The sequence below is a fragment of the Rhinopithecus roxellana genome, chromosome 10, assembly GCF_007565055.1.
Source record: "Rhinopithecus roxellana isolate Shanxi Qingling chromosome 10, ASM756505v1, whole genome shotgun sequence".
NCBI classification, from domain to species: domain Eukaryota; kingdom Metazoa; phylum Chordata; class Mammalia; order Primates; family Cercopithecidae; genus Rhinopithecus; species Rhinopithecus roxellana.
Genome location: NC_044558.1, coordinates 61,749,239 through 61,767,896, shown reverse-complemented (window position 1 = coordinate 61,767,896; position 18,658 = coordinate 61,749,239). Strand labels below are relative to the sequence as shown.

The window sequence follows — 18,658 nt, the reverse complement described above, 5'->3', positions numbered from 1 at the left end:
GGACATGGTGGCTCACACCTGTAATCCCAGCACTTTGGGTGGCTGAGGCGGGCGGATCATGAGGTCAGGAGTTTGAGACCAGCCTGGCCAACATGGTGAAACCCTGTCTCTACTAAAAATACAAAAATTAGCCGGGCATAGTGGCATGCATCTGCAGTCCCAGCTACTCGGGGGCTGAGGCAGGAGTATTGTTTGAACCTGGGAAGCGGAGGAGGTTGCAGTGAGCTGAGATTGCACCACCGCACTCCAGTCTGGGTGACAGAATGAGACTCTCAAAATAAAATAAAATAAAATAAGCTGGGTGCGGTGGCTCACGCCTGTAATCCCAGCACTTTGGGAGGCCGAGGCAGGCAGATCACAAGGTCAGGAGATCGAGACCATCGGGGCTTACACTGTGAAACCCTGTCTCTACTAAAAATACAAAAAATTAGCCGGGCGTGGTAGTGGGCACCTGTAGTCCCAGCTACTCGGCAGGCTGAGGCGGGAGAATGGCATGAACCCAGGAGGCGGAACTTGCAGTGAGCTAAGATCGCGCCACTGCACTCCAGCCTGGGCGACAGAGTGAGACTCTGTCTCAAAAAAAAATAAATAAATAAATAAATAAAATAAAATAAAATAAAATAGATTCAAATATGTTGAAGCATACATTATCATTACATTTACTTTATTTTTAAATAACACACCATTATATCTTTTTTTTTTTTTTTTTTTTTTTTGAGACGGAGTCTCGCTCTGCCGCCCAGGCTGGAGTGCAGTGGCCGGGTCTCAGCTCACTGCAAGCTCCGCCTCCTGGGTTTAAGCCATTCTCCTGCCTCAGCCTCCCGAGTAGCTGGGACTACAGGCGCCCGCCAGATTGCCCGGCTAGTTTTTTTGTATTTTTTTTTAGTAGAGACGGGGTTTCACCGTGTTAGCCAGGATGGTCTCGATCTCCAAACCTCGTGATCCACCCGTCTCGGCCTCCCAAAGTGCTGGGATTACAGGCTTGAGCCACCGCGCCCGGCCACCATTATATCTTAAAGCTGTATAATATTCCCTTTTTGAGAAACATTTATATAATGTTGTTGGAAAGAATGTGGCATCAATATCTTCATGCCTCTAATTCATCTCTTCTCTTGAATTATTTCCTTAGAATAAATTCCCATGGGTGGGATTACTGGGTCAAAGGGTATGAACATTTTTTATAGCTCTTGTCAATATTGCTCTTAAATTGTAGTGCTCAGAACTAAATGCAATTCTGAGATGTGTTCAGACAGAATGGGGTACTGTGGGGCTATTACATTCTCAAGGTCTGAACAATATATCATCCTTTAAATCCAGCAGCCTGAAAATTTATTAGCTTTTTTTGGTTGCTATGTAATTGTGACTCATTAAGCTTATAGTCAACTGAGGCCCTTAGATCTTTTTCTAGGCACTGTGTCTTAGAGCTATGTTTGCATCTACTCTAGGACCCAGGAGGCTTTTGAGGACTCACTGACTTTAGTACTCTATGTCTTAGTTTTCTTTTCTCTTGAACAATGGGGTGGTCCTAACAAGCTTGGAGAGGTGTGGTTTGTTGTAGTCTTAGCTAGGAACTGCAGATGGCGCTACAAGGCTGTCACAGGGTGAAATATGTCCCTCGCCTGCTCCCTTCACTTAAAAAAAAAATGTGGTAGTGACACCTCCATAGCAGGTTCATTACCTGAGTTCAGCCCTCTCCTTTTGCTGAGAAGGAGCAAGCAACTGTGAAGTTGGATTTGGGGTGTTATTCAAGGCAAGCTCCAACTGAAGCATACTCTTCAGTTGTCATTTAATCTCCTAGGGGAATCTAGAGCTGTCTATTTCATGTTAGAACTTTGAACACACATCTCATGCCACTGCTTTGGCTTTTGAAGTTCATACCCTGAGAAGGTGATTTAACATTTTTTTTCTTGGCCGGGCGCGGTGGCTCAAGCCTGTAATCCCAGCACTTTGGGAGGCCGAGACGGGCGGATCACGAGGTCAGGAGATCGAGACCATCCTGGCTAACATGGTGAAACCCCGTCTCTACTAAAAAATACAAAAAATTAGCCAGGCGAGGTGGCAGGTGCCTGTAGTCCCAGCTAGTCGGGAGGCTGAGGCAGGAGAATGGCGTGAACCTGGGAGGCGGAGCTTGCAGTGAGCTGAGATCCGGCCACTGCACTCCAGCCTGGGCGACAGAGCCAGACTCCGTCTCAAAAAAAAAAAAAAAAATTTTTTTTTCTTTTACTTCATGTTCCCTGCAGTCTTTCTGTTAGTCATCTCAAGGCATTGAAAGTTGTTCAACTGTTTTGTTTTGTTTTTGCTAAGATGAGTTTTGAGCAGTAAGAGTAAAAAATTTATGTAGGGTTCTAGCAAAAGATACTTCATTTCGGCCGGGCGCAGTGGCTCAAGCCTGTAATCCCAGCACTTTGGGAGGCCAAGACGGGCGGATCACGAGGTCAGGAGATCGAGACCAGCCTGGCTAACATGGTGAAACCCCGTCTCTACTAAAAAAAATACAAAAACCTAGCCAGGCGAGGTGGTGGGCACCTGTAGTCCCAGCTACTCAGGAGGCTGAGGCAGGAGAATGTCATAAACCCGGGAGGCGGAGCTTGCAGTGAGCTGAGATCCGGCCACTGCACTCCAGCCTGGGCGACAGAGCGAGACTCCGTCTCAAAAAAAAAAAAAAAAAAGATACTTCATTTCAATAATTTGTTCTTTCTTTTCTTTCTCATTCTTCTTTTTCCCCACCTCTCATTCACCCTTTCCATAGTCCATCTGGTTATTTGCAAACTATTAGGACTCTAAGCAAGGATCTTGGACTTTCTGGGTTTAAACCTTACTGACAAGTTTCAACAGAATAAAGCAGTGTCCTATATGGGAAACTTGGAAGGAATCTTTTTTTTTTTTTTTTTTTTTTTTTTTGAGACGGAATTTCACTCTTGTTGCCTAGGCTGGCGTGCAGTGGTGCCATCTCAGCTCACTGAAACCTCTGCCTCAGGCTCCTGAGTAGCTGGGATTACAGGCATGCACCACCACACCCAGTTAATTTTGTATTTTTAGTAGAGACAGGGTTTCTCCACGTTGGTCAGGCTAGTTTCAAACTCTCTACCTCAGGTGATCTGCCTGCCTTGGCCTCCCAAAGTGTTGAGATTACAGGCATGAGCCACCACTCCCAGCCCAGAAGGGAATTTTTTAACCTATTCTGTGCCAGACCTCAGTCCCAATTCTGGGTCGAGAAAGGTTGTGGGGAACATCTTCTGCTGGGCAGTGACTGAGTCAACATGTGAATCTGGCTTTGCAAGCAACACCTAAAAGGGCATTTTTCCTAGCATCAATAGCTCAGGCACCTTTCAGGTGAATTAGCACCAGAAAAGGAATGAGAGCGGGGCATGATGATGGGTGGAGGCAGGGGGATCACTTGAGCCTGGGAGTTTGAGGCTATAGTGAGTTATGATTCTGCCACTGTACTCCAACCTACGCAACAGAGCAAGGCCCTGCCTCTAATAAATAAACAAGAAACTTATTAATCTGTCTCAAGAGTAGAAAAAAAAAGCCCAGGCATAGTGGCTGATGCCTATAATCCTAGCACTTTGGGAGGTTGAGGCAGGAGGATCACTTGAACCCAGCGGTGAGGATTGCTTGAGTTTGAGACCAGCCTGGGCAACATAGGGAGACCCATCTCCACACACACACAAAAAAAATTAGCTAGGCCTGGTGGCTCACACCTGTAGTCCAAGTTACTGGGAAGGCTGCAGTGGGAGGACCAGTTGAGCCTCGGAGCTGGAGGCTGCAGTGAGTAATGATCCCACCACTGCACTCCAACTCCAACCTGGGCAATGGAGAACCCTGGTCTCTTAAAAAAAAAAAAAAAGGAATGGGGCTTGGTGCCAGTGGCTCACGCCTGTAATCCCAGCACTTTGGGAGGCTGAGGCAGGTGGATCACAAGGTCAAGAGATCGAGACCATCCTGGCCAACATGTGAAACCCCATCTCTACTAAAACTTCAAAAAAATTACCTGGGCATCGTGGCGCACCTGTAGTCCCAGCTACTCAGGAGGCTGAGGCAAGAGAATCACTTGAACCTGGGAGGCAGAGGTTGCCGTGAGCTGAGATGGCGCCACTGCACTCCACTCCAGCCTGGGCAACAGTGAGAGACTCTGTCTCAAAAAAAAAAAAAAAAAAAAAAAAAAGAATGAGAAGGGTTTATGGGACATACAAACATCTTCGGTTCAGGCGTTTCCTAGTCACATATCTGAGGGCCATTGAGGCTTATTTTACTCCCCCACCCCTCCTTCCATATCCTTACTCACTTTAAATGTGGTTTCTCTTGCTTTTTTCTCCCTTTCCCTCCCATAACCCACAGGAGAGAGTGTACGTTTGATATTCAGTACGTTTGATATTCAGTAAATTTGATGTTCAGTGCCTGCAAACTCACTTTGTCTTAGCATTTGATTTTCTTTTTTTTTTTTTTTTTTTTTTTTTTTTTTTTTTTTTTTTTTGGTGCTCGGGGGCTGCTCCCCTTTATTATTGACAGCGGTTTCTCTCAATGAAGTATAGCGCCCTCCCCTTTGGGACAGTTGCCTGACCCCTGTCCATCAGCCCTTGAAGTACCCTCATCAGAAGAAGAGTCCGCGCATTCGCCTGCCGATGCCTTGTCGATCGTAGAGGAGGTTGAACTTGTTCACAAACTGGTTCATGGTGTTGCACGTTTTGGTGATGGTGCCGAGGTAGGCCATGAGCCCCACGTCGTTGCATTGATCATAAAAATCTGTCTTGAACTTGTCTGTGCTGAGCACCCGGAGGCAGTGACACAGAGCATAGGCCTCCCGCAGGATCTCATGATTAAAGGGGACCTCTCCCGCTTCAGAGGCCTTGACATACTCCAAGATGAGCTTGACGCGGCTGTGCAGCATCTTGATGGCGCTGTGCTGTGCTATCAGGTGTTCGGCCACAGTGGAGTTCTCTCCACTGCCTGTTGCTGTCATTCGGGCTACATGGTGTACACCAATGCGTTCCGCTTCCTCTGTGGCCAGAGTGTAGGTCAGCTCAGCAAACAGCATTGTGGCCTCTCCATTGATTATATCGATGACAGACTCAAAAACGCTGACAGGAAGATCTGTGTGCTTGGTCATAGGGTTCAGCTTCAGAAAGAGGGGGCTCTCGATGATCTCACACACCTGCTTATGGACGTGGATGTCCGAGGGGTCAGGTGGCCCCCCTGTGGTGTACCAACCCAGAAACTCCAGCTCCTTGAACACCTGTTTAAACTGCTCCTCCTTGGTGTAATAATATTCCTTGTCAATGATAATCTTCTCTTCCACGGTGTGGGACAGCAGCTCAAAGGAGTTCATCACCTCGATATTTCGGCCCTCCTGCTTGCCAATCAAAGCCCCAATCACCTGCACAGGCCGCCCCTCCTGGGAGCGCATGCGGATCCAGTGGTCGGAGATGTTGAGAATGACAAGGGGATGGAGAGCGACGGAAACACTCCCAGTCACTCCGGAGGCCAGCACGCTGGGAACTACTGCTGCATCCACCTCCATCCCGCTGCTCCCTCCGGTCCCGTTTGTAGCTGCAGCCGCCGCCGCCGCCATTTTCCCCGCGCCCCGCATTTGATTTTCTTGCACAGCCAAGACGACCGATCATTTCAGACCCATCTCCCTTCAGGCTCTAATTCTTCTCCATCAATGTGTTTCTTATTTTGATATTTTTGCCTTTGGCTGGTGTTGTTCTTCTTTTCTATAATTATTTTTCCTCTGTGCTAAATCCTTTTTTTTTTTTGAGACGGAGTTTCGCTCTTGCCCAGGCTGGAGTGCAGTAGTATGATCTTGGCTCACTGCAACCTCTGCCTCCCAGGTTCAAGTGATTCTCATGCCTCAGCCTCCCGAGTAGCTGGGATTATAGGCGCCTGCCACCACGCAAGGCTAGTATATTTGTATTTTTAGTAGAGACAGGATTTCATCATGTTGGCCAGGCTGGTCTCGAACTTCTGACCTCAGGTGACCCACTGGCCTCGGCCTCCCAAAGTGCTGGGATTACAGGCATTAACCACCACCCCCAGCCTTGCTAATACAAATCTTTACACTTCTTTCAGGACCTAGCTTAAGGTTTATCCCTAAATGATGGCTTCACTGATTAATTCCACCTCCAGTAATCTCTGCCGTTTGAATTCCTTCTGTATTCCCATCTAGTTTGTACTGTTCTATCAATAAGTTTCTTGCATGTTGCCATATAAATTGTTCTCTGTCTCATGTTTGCAAGTCTTCTCTTCTTAATTATACCAAAGCCACTTGAGGGCAAGGGACTGTGTCTTCTCCTAATGTAAATAGCAGGACATTTATTAAATGTGCAACCTAGGTAAATTATTGAACAATTTTGAGCTTCAGTTTCCTCATTTGTTACATGAGGCAATGATGCCTGCACCACACAATGTTGAGACAATCAAATAAAACAATGTGTAGAGAGTACTTTATGAAGTATAAAACATTTGACAAAAGAGAAGCATATTAATTTTTTAAAACGATGACAATCTACAAATGAAAGATAATTTAAAAACTTAATAAAAGAACTTAGAGTACAGCAATATTAGTTACATATCTTACACATAGGACAAATTCACTAAATATCAAATTCAAGTCTTTTTTTTTTTTTTTTTTTTGAGATGGAGTCTCACTCTGTCGCCCAGGCTGGAGTGCAGTGGCCGGATCTCATTTCACTGCAAGCTCCGCCTCCCGGGTTCATGCCATTCTCCCGCCTCAGCCTCCCAAGTAGCTGGGACTACAGGCACCCGCCACCACGCCCGGCTAATTTTTTGTATTTTTTTAAGTAGAAACGGGGTTTCACCGTGTTAGCCAGGATGGTCTCAATTTCCTGACCTCATGATCCGCCCGTCTCGGCCTCCCAAAGTGCTGGGATTACAGGCTTGAGCCACCGCGCCCGGCCTAGCTTTAAATATCTGATACACAAGTGAAAATTTGGGTATGTTAGCCTTGTCTTTGGGCCTCAGTTTTGTTATCTGTCAAATGGGAAATGCTGACCTAATCAAACCGTTTTAATTGAACTTTATACAATGGATGTTCAAAGACACATTAATTCTGCAAAAAAGTCTTGGGGGTGGGGATGGGAGTGGGAAGAACTTCCTTGGGGAAAGCTGCACACTATATAGCCTGCTCACTTCAATATGAACAAAGCATGGTACCATATTAAATATTCTGGGAAGTAAATAAACCAGTTTAACTTGATTTTAACCTGTGCTTCCCAAACTTATTTGGACATGGAATAGTTTTCTCAGATAACATGATTTTGGTATCCCATGAAACGAATTTTCTGAGACACACTTTGGACTGCTAACATGAATATTCATAGGTACTAGAGTTAGTATAGGCAAAAGGAAAAGTACAGTCTTACGCGCTGTTCTCTACTGGTTTTTGTGCCTGTTGTCACTTGCAGCTTCAGTCAACGGATACCTTAAAACATTCTTTCTTTTTTTTTTTTGAGACGGAGTCTCGCTCTGTCGCCCAGGCTGGAGTGCAGTGTCCAGATCTCAGCTCACTGCAAGCTCCGCCTCCCGGGTTTACGCCATTCTCCTGCCTCAGCCTCCCGAGTAGCTGGGACTACAGGCGCCCGCCACCTCACCCGGCTAGTTTTTTGTATTTTTTAGTAGAGACGGGGTTTCACCGTGTTAGCCAGGATGGTCTCGATCTCCTGACCTCGTGATCCGCCCGTCTCGGCCTCCCAAAGTGCTGGGATTACAGGCTTGAGCCACCGCGCCCGGCCAAACATTATGTTTCTTAATTACAGTCATTGGTTGTCAAGTCTCCAAGATAATAAGTTAAATTTCTGTGCCTCTCAGGTTACAGTTGGCCTCTTTTTCTTCCTAATAAAAACATGGAATCTGGCAATCAATCACTTAAGATACAAAACATCAATTCAAACCAAGCAAAAGCATTAAAGTTCTGAAGTCAAGGATCTATCTGAAAACATATCAAATTAGGTCAGGTTAATACCTGCAGAATACATCTGCCAAGGTGAAGCTTATGTCATGATTTCTCTCTAATTCTAGTTCTGGCACTCGATCATCAAGTAACCTGGGATAAATTAATTTCGTAAGGCTGAACAGAGACTAATGGATCTCATTTCAAAATGATCTTTTTCTTTTTTAACCCTTAACATCTATGCTAAACATTTAAGAAATTTGGTTATTTTTGTGTTTTCATAAGAGTAGGTCACAAATATTATATTTTGCATTTATTGCAGCATTTATTTTCCTCCAAAATAATTTATACACGCACTTTGAACAATTTGCAATTATTTCAAGGCAGGTGACAATAACTTTGTTTTATTGTGAAGTAAAACACACACAGTAGGCCGGGCACAGTGGCTCATGCCTGTAATCCCAGCACTGTGGGAGGCCGAGGCAAGTGGATCACCTGAGGTTGGGAGTTTGGGACCAGCCTGACCAACATGGAGAAACCCTGTCTCTACTGAAAATACAAACTTAGCCGGGCGGGTGGTGCATGCCTGTAATCTCAGCTACTCGGGAGGCTGAAGCAGGGGAATCGCTTGAACATGGGAGGCAGAGGTTGCGGTGAGCCGAGATCGTGCCATTGCACTCCAGCCTGGACAAGAGTGAAACTCTGTCTCAAAAAAAAATACATAAATAAACATACACAGTAGAAAATATATGTGTATTATAAAGAACAAAAATAGGTCGGGCCTGGTCACACCTGTAATCCCAGTACTTCAGGAGGCTGAGGCAGGTGGATCATCTAAGGTCAGGAGTTCGAGACCAGCCTGGCCAACATGGTATAAACCTCATCTCTACTAAAAACACAAAAATTAGCTGGGTGTGGTGGCAGGCACCTGTAATCCCAGGTGGTCAGTATGTTGAGAGAGGACGATTGCTTGAACCTGGGAGGCGGATGTTGCAGTGAGCTGAGACTGGGTCATTGCACTCCAGCGTGGGCGGCGAGAACAAAACTCCATCTTAGAAACAACAACAAAATTAATATTTGTAACCTAGGTCGAAAAATATTTTTGAAACATTTGTTCAATGTCCCTTTAGAGAGGTTGAGTGCTGCATGGAGAAAGGGCAAAGGTGGGCCATGAGTTGCAAGACCCCTTTTGCAAATCCCACTCAGCAAGACATATGCTAAAGCAACCTGATCTTCTTGGAGGATATTTTTTGAGTAAAATCCTTGTGAGGAGGTCATGTGTACTACTACACCCAGAACTTTCCCTTGAACGAGACTTGTTAAATACAATATTCTCCATCTTGCTAGATTTCCAGTGATGTTTTAACAGCTCTCATACCCTAGGGTGCTCTTCAATCTACCTTCCTTCTCTTGGAGAAGGCTGTCCACATATACAAAGTCTCTCCTAGCCGAGTGTGGTGGCTCACGCCTGTAATCCCAGGGCTTTGGGAAGCCCAGGAGGGAGGATCTATTTGAGGCCAGGAGTTCAAGACCAGCCTGGGCAATGTGGTGAGACACCCATTTCTACAACAAATTAAAAAATTAGCTGGGCGTGGTGGCCAGAGCCTTAGTGCTAGTTACTCAGGAGGCTGACAGGGGAGGATCCCTTGAGCCCAGGGATTCAAGGTTACAGTGAGCTATGATTGTGCCACCATACTCAAGCCTGGGCAACAGAGGGAGACGCTGTCTCCAAAACAAACAAAAAAGTCTCTTCTATTAGATCAGGGAATCTCTTGGCGTCATGAGGCATCATGTCTTCCCCACAACAGACTATAATATTATTAAGAATGGGAACTTGTTTTGATAAGGTCTCACTCTGTTGTCCAGGCTGGAGTGCAGTGGTGTGATCACAACTCACTGCAGCCTTGACTTTCTGGGCTCAAGGAATCCTCCTACCTCAGCTTTCTGGGCAGCTGGGACAACATGCACAAGCCACCTCAGCTAGCTAATTTATTTTTATTTTTTGTAGAGACAGGGTCTCCCTATGTTGCCCAGGGTAATCTCAAACCCCTGGGCTCAAGTGATCCACTTCAGCCTCTCAAAGTTTTGGGATTACAGACATGAGCCACCGAACCTGGCCAACAATGGGAACTTTATTTTCCATCCAAAAAACTTGTATTGGCTTTGCAGCAGCAAGAGGCCCTATAATGAAGGCCTTTCCTGAGTGACTTTTGGTGAGTGAAACCAGTCTTTGTGGAATAGGATGCAAGGCTCGCATTCCATACCTCATGATGTTCTCCATTTACCAGGGTCATATCATCCTGTTCCTACTCTGTATGGGAAGGAAGGGGAATTGTGGAAGAATTAGTCACTCGTTCTTTTCTTTTCCTAAACCGCTTTGTACTTTTCTGCTTCAACACTATGTTATTATAGTCACTTAATAACTTAAATTTGTTTGTAGAGATGGGGGATCTTGTTATGTTGCCCAGGCTGGTCTCAAACTCCTGGGCTCAAGCAGTCCTCCCACCCTGGCCTCTCAAAATGTTGGGATTACAGGCATAAGCCGCTGCAACTGGCCTATTTAATAACTTTATCCTCTTTTGTAACTTGATACTCTCCTTGGGGTAATGATATTGTTTTTTTCTTCTTTGTAAATGACTGAATACCTAGAACAATACCCACCATCGAGTAGGTGCCAGTTTAGTGAATGAAAAGAAAGCAGACATTTGGATAATTTGCTTCTATTTGAATTTTTGAAAGAAGACGGAATAGTAAGGAACATACAGTCCAGTGCCCTACCTAGCTGGATTACTTAAGTCTTCTGCTTATCCAGATCAGTAAATTATATGGTTGGAGTAGATGAGACACTATTAACCAGAGGTCATTGGACTCCAGAGGATTTTTGAGCCCTTACCTCAAGCAAAATTAAAAACCACAAGGATCAGATGTCTTGGCAAACCTCTACTATACTACTCAGTCATTGGAGTAGGATACCCTGTCATTGCAATAACATACGTGGAAACCAAAATGGTATGTGCCTGTGGTGTCTACCTATACACTCACACACACTCTTCAGCTTGTTGGTGCCTTTTCAGAGTCCCTTTGCTTGGCCCCAAAAGGTAAGATGGGAACAGATTCTTTTTTTTTTTTTTTTTTTTTTTTTGAGACGGAGTCTCGCTCTGTCGCCCGGGCTGGAGTGCAGTGGCCGGATCTCAGCTCACTGCAAGCTCCGCCTCCCGGGGTTACCGCCATTCTCCTGCCTCAGCCTCCCAGTAGCTGGGACTACAGGCGCCCGCCACCTCGCCCGGCTAGTTTTTTGTATTTTTTAGTAGAGACGGGGTTTCACCGTGTTAGCCAGGATGGTCTCGATCTCCTGACCTCGTGATCCGCCCGCCTCGGCCTCCCAAAGTGCTGGGATTACAGGCTTGAGCCACCGCGCCCGGCCGGGAACAGATTCTAACAAATCTTTTTTTTTTTTTTTTGAGATGGAGGGTGGAGTGCAGTGGCACAATCCTGGCTCACTGCAACCTCCGCCTCCTCCGCCTCCTGAGTTCAGGTGATTCTCCTGCCTCAGCCTCCCGAGTAGCTGAGATTACAGGCGTGTGCCACCACATCCAGCTAATTTTTGTATTTTTAGTAGAGACGGGGTTTCACTATGTTAGCCAGGCTGGTCTCGAACTCCTGACCTCAAGTGATCCGCCCGCCTTGGCCTCCCAAAGCGGGCGGGATTACAGACGTGAGCCACCGCGCCCAGCCCCATATTCTAATGAATCTTTTCAAGGCTGATTGTCTAAATCCCTCTGGCCCCTCTTAATAGACCCCGACCAGTCGACAGTGAGGTGAGTGCTTCATGCATGCGGAAAGGTGCACAAATACCAGTTAGTTCCAGCACCAGGGAGGTTGGGAGTCTGGCGTCGAAGACCGAGTATTTAACAAAAAAGATTCCAAGCGCGGCGGGACCGACCAACGCTGCGTAGAGGGGCTATGCTGACAGCTGGGTAGATTAGAAACTCGACTGACGAGGAACTGACTTGGGGGGCGTGCCGGGCGAACATCGCCAGGGCAGAGAAACCCCATCAGCTCCTGAGGTCATTCTTCCCGCGCCCCCACCGGCCTCTGCGCACTCTCAGAAGGCAGAGCGACCGCGCGGCCCGGAGGCCCCAGCGTTTCCCGCCGTTGGAGACTCTGAAATTGCCTTTTGGAACAAAACTTGAGTCGGAAAGGAAGCGAAGGGAAAGCGGTGTGAAGTCCTCCGTGCGGAAGAGTGAGCGGCGCCGTAGGGGGTAGCCCGAGGGGAAGCTTCCAGACCCGGACTTTGAGCAAAAGCCGCGCGCTCGACTCCTCTCGCTGCGCCTGCGTTCGGCCACCTCCGGGAGAGTTTCGGCTCTTTCCGTCAGTTCAGCTCGGGCCCTCTATTCCCGGCGCGCGTCGGCCCCCTACCCGATGCCGCCGGGTACGAGCTGTTCTGCACGCGGACGCGAGCTCGAGTCCCACCCGTTTTCCCCTTGTATCTAGTTTGTCCCCGACCCCCTCCCCGAGTCTCTTCCCTTCCGCAAGTAATTCCCAGTCTCCGGTGGCGCGCGAGCCTGCGGACGGTGCGAGACGCGAGGGACCGGGTCCCGAGAAGAGAGGTAACGCGACCGCTCGGAGCCCGCCTCTCGCCGCCCCGCGCCTCTCCCCGATCCCCTCGGTCTCCGGTGCGCGGGCCGTCTAGCCGCTCCAGCCGCGCTCGCGCACCCGTTGGCTGCCACAGCCTCGAGCTTGGCGCGCCGGGTTCGCGCCGGCGCGAGTACGCGCTCTGAGCTCTGGCTGGCTGGCTGGCGCGCACGCGTCCGAGAGGGCTCCGGGGCGGGGCGAGCCGCTGCCCCGGCGAGGATCGGGGTGATCTGCTGGAGCTCCGGCCGCAGCCTTGATTCGCGGTCTGCAGAACGGCCCTGGAGAGAAGCGGGGAGGCGGTGGTGGGGGCGGGGCGGCGTTCGGCTCTGAGAGAGCTGGGGGAGGAGCGCGGCGGCGACGGCGGCGGCGGCGGCGGCTCTAGAGGGAGAGGTGAAGGAGGCGGAGGATCTCTTTTCCTCTTCTCAGACCCGGGAGCGTCTGGGACGCGGATCCCGGAGCTGGGGCGACAAGGCGATTGCGGGGACCCGGGCTAGGTGAGACTGGGGGTGCTGGGTGGCGGGGTTGGCGGGGGCTCAGAGGGGCGCCGAGGTGCGGGGAGCGGGTTGAAGGAGGAAAAGGGGGGAGGGGGTAGTTGTTGGGGCGGGGGAACGGGAAGGAGGGGAATGTGAGCCCTTAGAGACCCGAAGTGCCCAGAAGGTGGAAGGTTCCTGGGGTATGTGGGGCGGGCGAGACACCCGTGTCCGAGTTGGGGAGTTTCCAGAGGGATAGGCCGGGGAAACAATGGAGTGTGGGGGGGACTCTGGCGTGAGCGTGTGTGGGGTATTGGATTTTAAGAAACAACGAGCGAGATAGAAAAGAATGAAAGAATAGGATCATTTGGGATGAGAAGTACAATGAATTGGGAATGCAGTGGGGATGCGTAAGGTCACCTCCGTGGGTGTCCGAGGTCCTTAGGATTCGGGGGCAATAATGAGATTTGAAAATAAGGGATAGAAGGGCGTTCTTGGAATTGAAGGGGGAGACGGAATGGAAAATAAGGCAGAGAGGCAGAGACATAAAATAGATGGGGTTAGGACTTGGATTAAAACAGAAAGGTAGATTCAGTCAGTTTTGGACTAGAGTGATATTTTTCTCATAATTCATCCAGAATGATTGGGTTCTTTTAGAAAGTGGATCTTTCTCAAGCTTGTCCTCTGCTAAGAAGTACAAGCCGTTCTTTAAATAATTTGATTATCACTTGTCCATTTTATTGATAAAACATGCCTGTGATAGTTACTTCCCCTCTGTTTAGCAGGCTACTGTACGTAATTTACCTATGGTTGATGAAGCAGGAGAGGACAGATCACCAAAAATATCTTGCTTTGAGTTAGGTCAGTGATAATGCAGAGTTCAGTGTTTTGGAGAGAACCAAAAGCTTGCTTGTTTTCAGTTTGATCAAAAGGTGATGGATAAAATTAAGTTATCTGTACTTTGTTAGAATTGCAGTTTCTCACTGAGAAATGTTCATGTACCATCTGCTACTGGTTTTATGTTTGTGGGAGAGAGTTGGGGTTCTGCCTTAAATTATTTCTTGATGTTAACTTCAGATAATCAGGCTGCCTCATACCTTCCGGTTTCAATTAAGGTGATTTGGGAATATTGTGGAAAAGTATCTCTGGGATTATGATCTTTGCATTTCCTTAATACTTGGATTTCCGGACGAAATTTATGATGGTACTGGATAGAAAATTGCTGATTTTGAAATTGTAATGACTGTTGTGTGCTCATAAATAGTCCATGTTAAGCCTTTTATTTGTTGGGCATTACATTTTGCTGACTCATCTAAGATTTTTGGACATTCATCAGTTTATATTTCTCAGCTAGGTCTTGGATGGTAGTATTTAGGTTACTTTATAAAGGTCCAAAATATGATTTAAATTGTCACTTTTCTTAGATGTTATGAAAATTCAACAAAGCAAGAAGTGAGTGCAGTGTTCTTATTAGTGACAATGTGCCTCTTTTTTTTTTTTTTTTTTGAGATGGAGTCTTGCTCTGTTGCCCAGGCTAGAGTGCAGTGGCGTGATCTTGGCTCACTGCAACCTCTTTCTCCCGGGTTCAAGCGACCCCAGCCTCCCCAGTAGCTGGGATTACCACCGCACCTGGCTAATTTTTGTATTCTTAGTAGAGACAGGGTTTCACCATCTTGGCCAGGCTGGTCTCGAACTTCTGACCTTGTGATCCATCTGCCTTTGCCTCCCAAAGTGTTGGGATTACAGGCGTGAGCCGCTGCGCCCGGCCTCTTTTTTAACTGACCTCTTTCAGTGGGCTAGTCAAGGTGCTAAGATTTTTTTGAATGTATTATGTCATTTAATCCTCACAATTATTTCATATTTTGTAAATTAAGAGGTTAAATAATTTACTGAGATCACAGAACTAGTAAATAACAAAGCTTGATTCAGACCTAGGCGTATCGGATGCCTTTTTAAAAATCTTCACTGCCTGCTTGCTCTTTCTGCTTCACCCCCATCTTGGTTATAGTAAAGCAGCATGAACTGGTTGAAACTTGGGTCTGATAACTGTGATTTAGATGAAGATTAGGTGAGTAGGCTGTAGCCTACTCTGTAGAGTTCATTGAAAGTTTACTGCTCCTGTGATTTAACAAAGCTCTGGGATCCTGATAAATAGGGCTAAAAACATCTTTTTGCTAAGGATTTGTCTTGCGACCACACTTAGTTTTCTGTTTAGTCTTGTACTGCTGAGGTACTGTGCATACGTGGCACTCTTACTTGTAGAAGTCAAGACAGCCAGTTGTGGAGCCAAAACCAATTAACTCTGAAAAGCAATTGAAAACTGCTCAGTACTCAGGTGCCCTCCAAGCACCTGTTGAGCCCACAATTGGTACTAGCATTACCTCTAAATATAGATATGATCCTCTTAGAACCCAGGAGTGAAACAGCTAGAACTGAGGGAAACAGCTGCGGCCTGAGGGAGGAGCCACAGGTTATAGCCAAAACATGAGCATAGCCCCTGGAGGCTAATCAGACTAAGACAGGAGGGAATTTTCATTTGTTGAGCATTTATGTATTCAGGCACTGAACTCAGTGTACATTTTTACCTTATCAGTTAGTTGTATTATCCTCATTTTTCAGATGAGGCTCAGAAGGACTAAAAGTAACTTACACAAAGTCACTTTATAATGGCAGTGAAGAAAGTTTGTGTATACTATTCTAAAAATTGCTGCTTTCAGTTTTCCATTGTAGGGTCACCATATTAAAGCTGGGAACTAAAAGTCAGTCTTTCGGATCTACCTGACTTCTCTTATGTGTGTAACTGATTATTTCAGTCTTGCTGCTTTCATTGGAAACTGGAAGGAAAAGCTTGTATTTTTTGGATGTAATTGTTAGGAAATACAGTCCATTCATTATATTACCAAATGACCTGTAGAATATAATTCAGCTTCCTCAGTTGCTTAGTGTATATCTGCAGCAACATGAAAATAGCATGTCTATCCCTTCTCTTCTGGGATCTTCACTTTCTTTTTTTTTTTTTTTTTGGGACAGAGTCTCGCTCTGTCCCCCAGGCTGGAGTGCAGTGGCGCGATCTCGGCTCACTGCAAGCTCCGCCTCCCGGGATCATGCCATTCTTCTGCCTCAGCCTCCTGAGTAGCTGGGACTACAGGCGCCCGCCACCACGCCCAGCTAATTTTTTTTGTATTTTTAGTAGAGATGAGGTTTCACCGTGGTCTCGATCTCCTGACCTTGTGATCCACCCACCTCGGCCTCCCAAAGTGCTGGGATTACAGGCGTGAGCCACCGCGCCCGGCCAGGGATCTTCACTTTCAACAAAGTCATCTAGACTCTGGAGGATGACAGTGAAGCTTGCCTGTTACAGATTCTTCCACTTTTCTCTTTTTTTTTTTTTTTTGAGACGGAGTCTCACTCTGTCGCCCAGGCTGGAGTGCAGTGGCCAGATCTCAGCTCACTGCAAGCTCTGCCTCCCGGGTTCACGCCATTCTCCTGCCTCAGCCTCCCGAGTAGCTGGGACTACAGGCGCCCACCACCTCGCCCGGCTAGTTTTTTGTATTTTTTAGTAGAGACGGGGTTTCACCGTGTTAGCCAGGATGGTCTCGATCTCCTGACCTCGTGATCCGCCCGTCTCGGCCTCCCAAAGTGCTGGGATTACAGGCTTGAGCCACCGCGCCCGGCCTCTTCCACTTTTCTCAATAAGTTTTTGCCTCAAATGTTTGACGGTTGTTCTTGGTTATTTATTTATTTATTTTTTAGACAGGATCTCACTATGTTGCCCAGTTTTGCCTCAAACTCCTGGGCTTAAACGATCTTCCCGCCTCAGCTTCCGGAGTAGCTGGTATTTACTAGTTTGTTTACTCCCCCAAACCCCCTCCCACCTGCCCAGAAAGGATCTCACTCTGTCACCCAGGCTAGAGTGCAGTGGTACAATCATGGCTCACTGTTTGACCACGCCCAGCTAACTTTTGTATTTTTTTGTAGAGTCAGGGTTTTGCTGTGTTGCCCAGGCTGGTCCCCAACTCCTGGGCTCAAGCAATCCACCCTCCTTGGCCTCCCAAAGTGTTGGGATTATAGCATGAGCCACCTTACCTGGCCTTTTTGTTTACTTAAAAAAAATTGTTGTGGTAAACTATACATAGCAAAACATTTATCATTTTAACCATTTTTAAGTGTATGAATCAGTAGCATTAAGTACATTCACGTTGCTGTGCAACCATCACCACCATCCATCTTGGGAACTTTTTTATTTTTCCAGACCGAAGCTCTGCACTTATTAGGCAATAACTCCTTGTTTCTCTTTCTCTACCCAGCTGCTGGCCACTGATATTCTACTTTCTGTCTCTATGAATGTGACTACCCTGGGTACCTCAGATGTAAGTGGAATCATACAATATTTGCTTTTTGGTGTCTGGTGTGTACCACTTAGCATATCTTCAAAATTCATCCATGTTGTAGCATATGTCAGAATCTCATTCCTTTTTAAGGCTGAATAATATTCCATCGTATGTACACACCACATTTTGTTTATCCATTCATTCTCAATGGACATTTGGGTTGCTTCCACCTTTTGGCTGTTGTGAATAATGGTGCTGTGAATTTTGGTGTACAAATCCACTTGTTTGAGTCCATCTGTATTGGTCCATTCTCACATTGCTGTAAAGAAATACCTGAGACTGGGTAATTTATAAAGAAAAGAGGTTGAATTGGCTCATGGTTCTGCAGGCTGTACAGGAAACATAGCAGCTTCTGGGGAGGCCTCAGGAAACTTATGATCATGGCAAGAAGCAAAGGGAAAGCAGGCATGTCTAGCTGGCTGGAGCAGGAGGAGGAGACAGAGGTGGGGGAAGTGCTACACACATTTAAACAACTAGATCTTGTGAGAACAACCCAAGGGGGCTGGCACTAACCCATTCATGAGAAACCACCCCAGTGTTCCAGTCACCTCCCACCAGGCCCCACCTTCAACACTGGGGATTACAGTTTGACATGAGATTTGGTGGGGACACAGATCCAAACTATATCACCCTCCTTTCATTTTTTTTTTTTCTTCAATTTACACAGAAGTAGAATTGCTGGATCCTATGGTAATTCTATGTTTAGTTTTTTGAGTAGGCTTGGTTACTTTTATTTTTTATTTTTATTTATTTTATTTTATTTTTCTTATTTGTTTTATAACATGTTTGGGTAAATTTATTTCAAAAATATCATTTTCTGGAGATATTTTCTCAGGTCCATATTTTGACTCCAAATCTGAATACCATCTGCTTGTTTCTTTCCTTACAACAATTCAGGGCTCTTTCTCTTGCTCTAGTAACGTAATCACATCTGGCTTAGAAATGGAACTTCCCAGTGAGATCAGGTGGCTGTAGTTCTCCAACTTCACGTTCCTGTACAAGGTCCTCTGATCAGGCTACAGGCACTCCCACTCCTCCTGAGAGAAGTCAGTGGTCACATCCCTGAATGTCACTGATCCATGGACCATGTTTCTAGAATTACAAAATTTGGTCAATCTTCCTCAGGCTTCTTCCCCTTGACTTAAGTATGCAGCAATAACTCTCTCATCCTCCTGGTCCTTCTTTTGGATAATGGTACGACCAGCTATGTCGTCAACCCCTGGAGGCCGGAAGTGGAACTGTTGTATTTT

The 18,658-nt window shown here is 46.7% G+C and overlaps 1 protein-coding gene and 2 pseudogenes across 10 annotated transcripts in view; 1 reads left to right on the top strand and 2 right to left on the bottom strand.

The window, feature by feature from the left end:
- Positions 1-24: 24 nt before the first annotated feature.
- LOC115900045 lies at positions 25-18,496 on the bottom strand (annotated as a pseudogene).
- Positions 4,480-5,587, bottom strand: LOC104679715 (annotated as a pseudogene). Its single transcript, XR_750362.2, has one exon. The product of XR_750362.2 is annotated as a COP9 signalosome complex subunit 6 pseudogene (transcript).
- Positions 12,117-18,658, top strand: part of SPATS2 (spermatogenesis associated serine rich 2) — a 167,630-nt gene continuing 161,088 nt past the window's right edge. For 3 of the 9 annotated variants that reach the window (XM_030939264.1, XM_030939265.1, XM_030939262.1), the window contains exon 1: positions 12,564-13,041. The gene's annotated coding sequence lies outside the window, so the exon portion shown is untranslated. Of the gene's footprint in view, positions 13,042-17,324; positions 17,388-18,658 lie in introns of all 9 variants that reach the window. The other 6 variants (XM_030939261.1, XM_030939257.1, XM_030939259.1 and 3 more) reach the window with 6 other exon arrangements.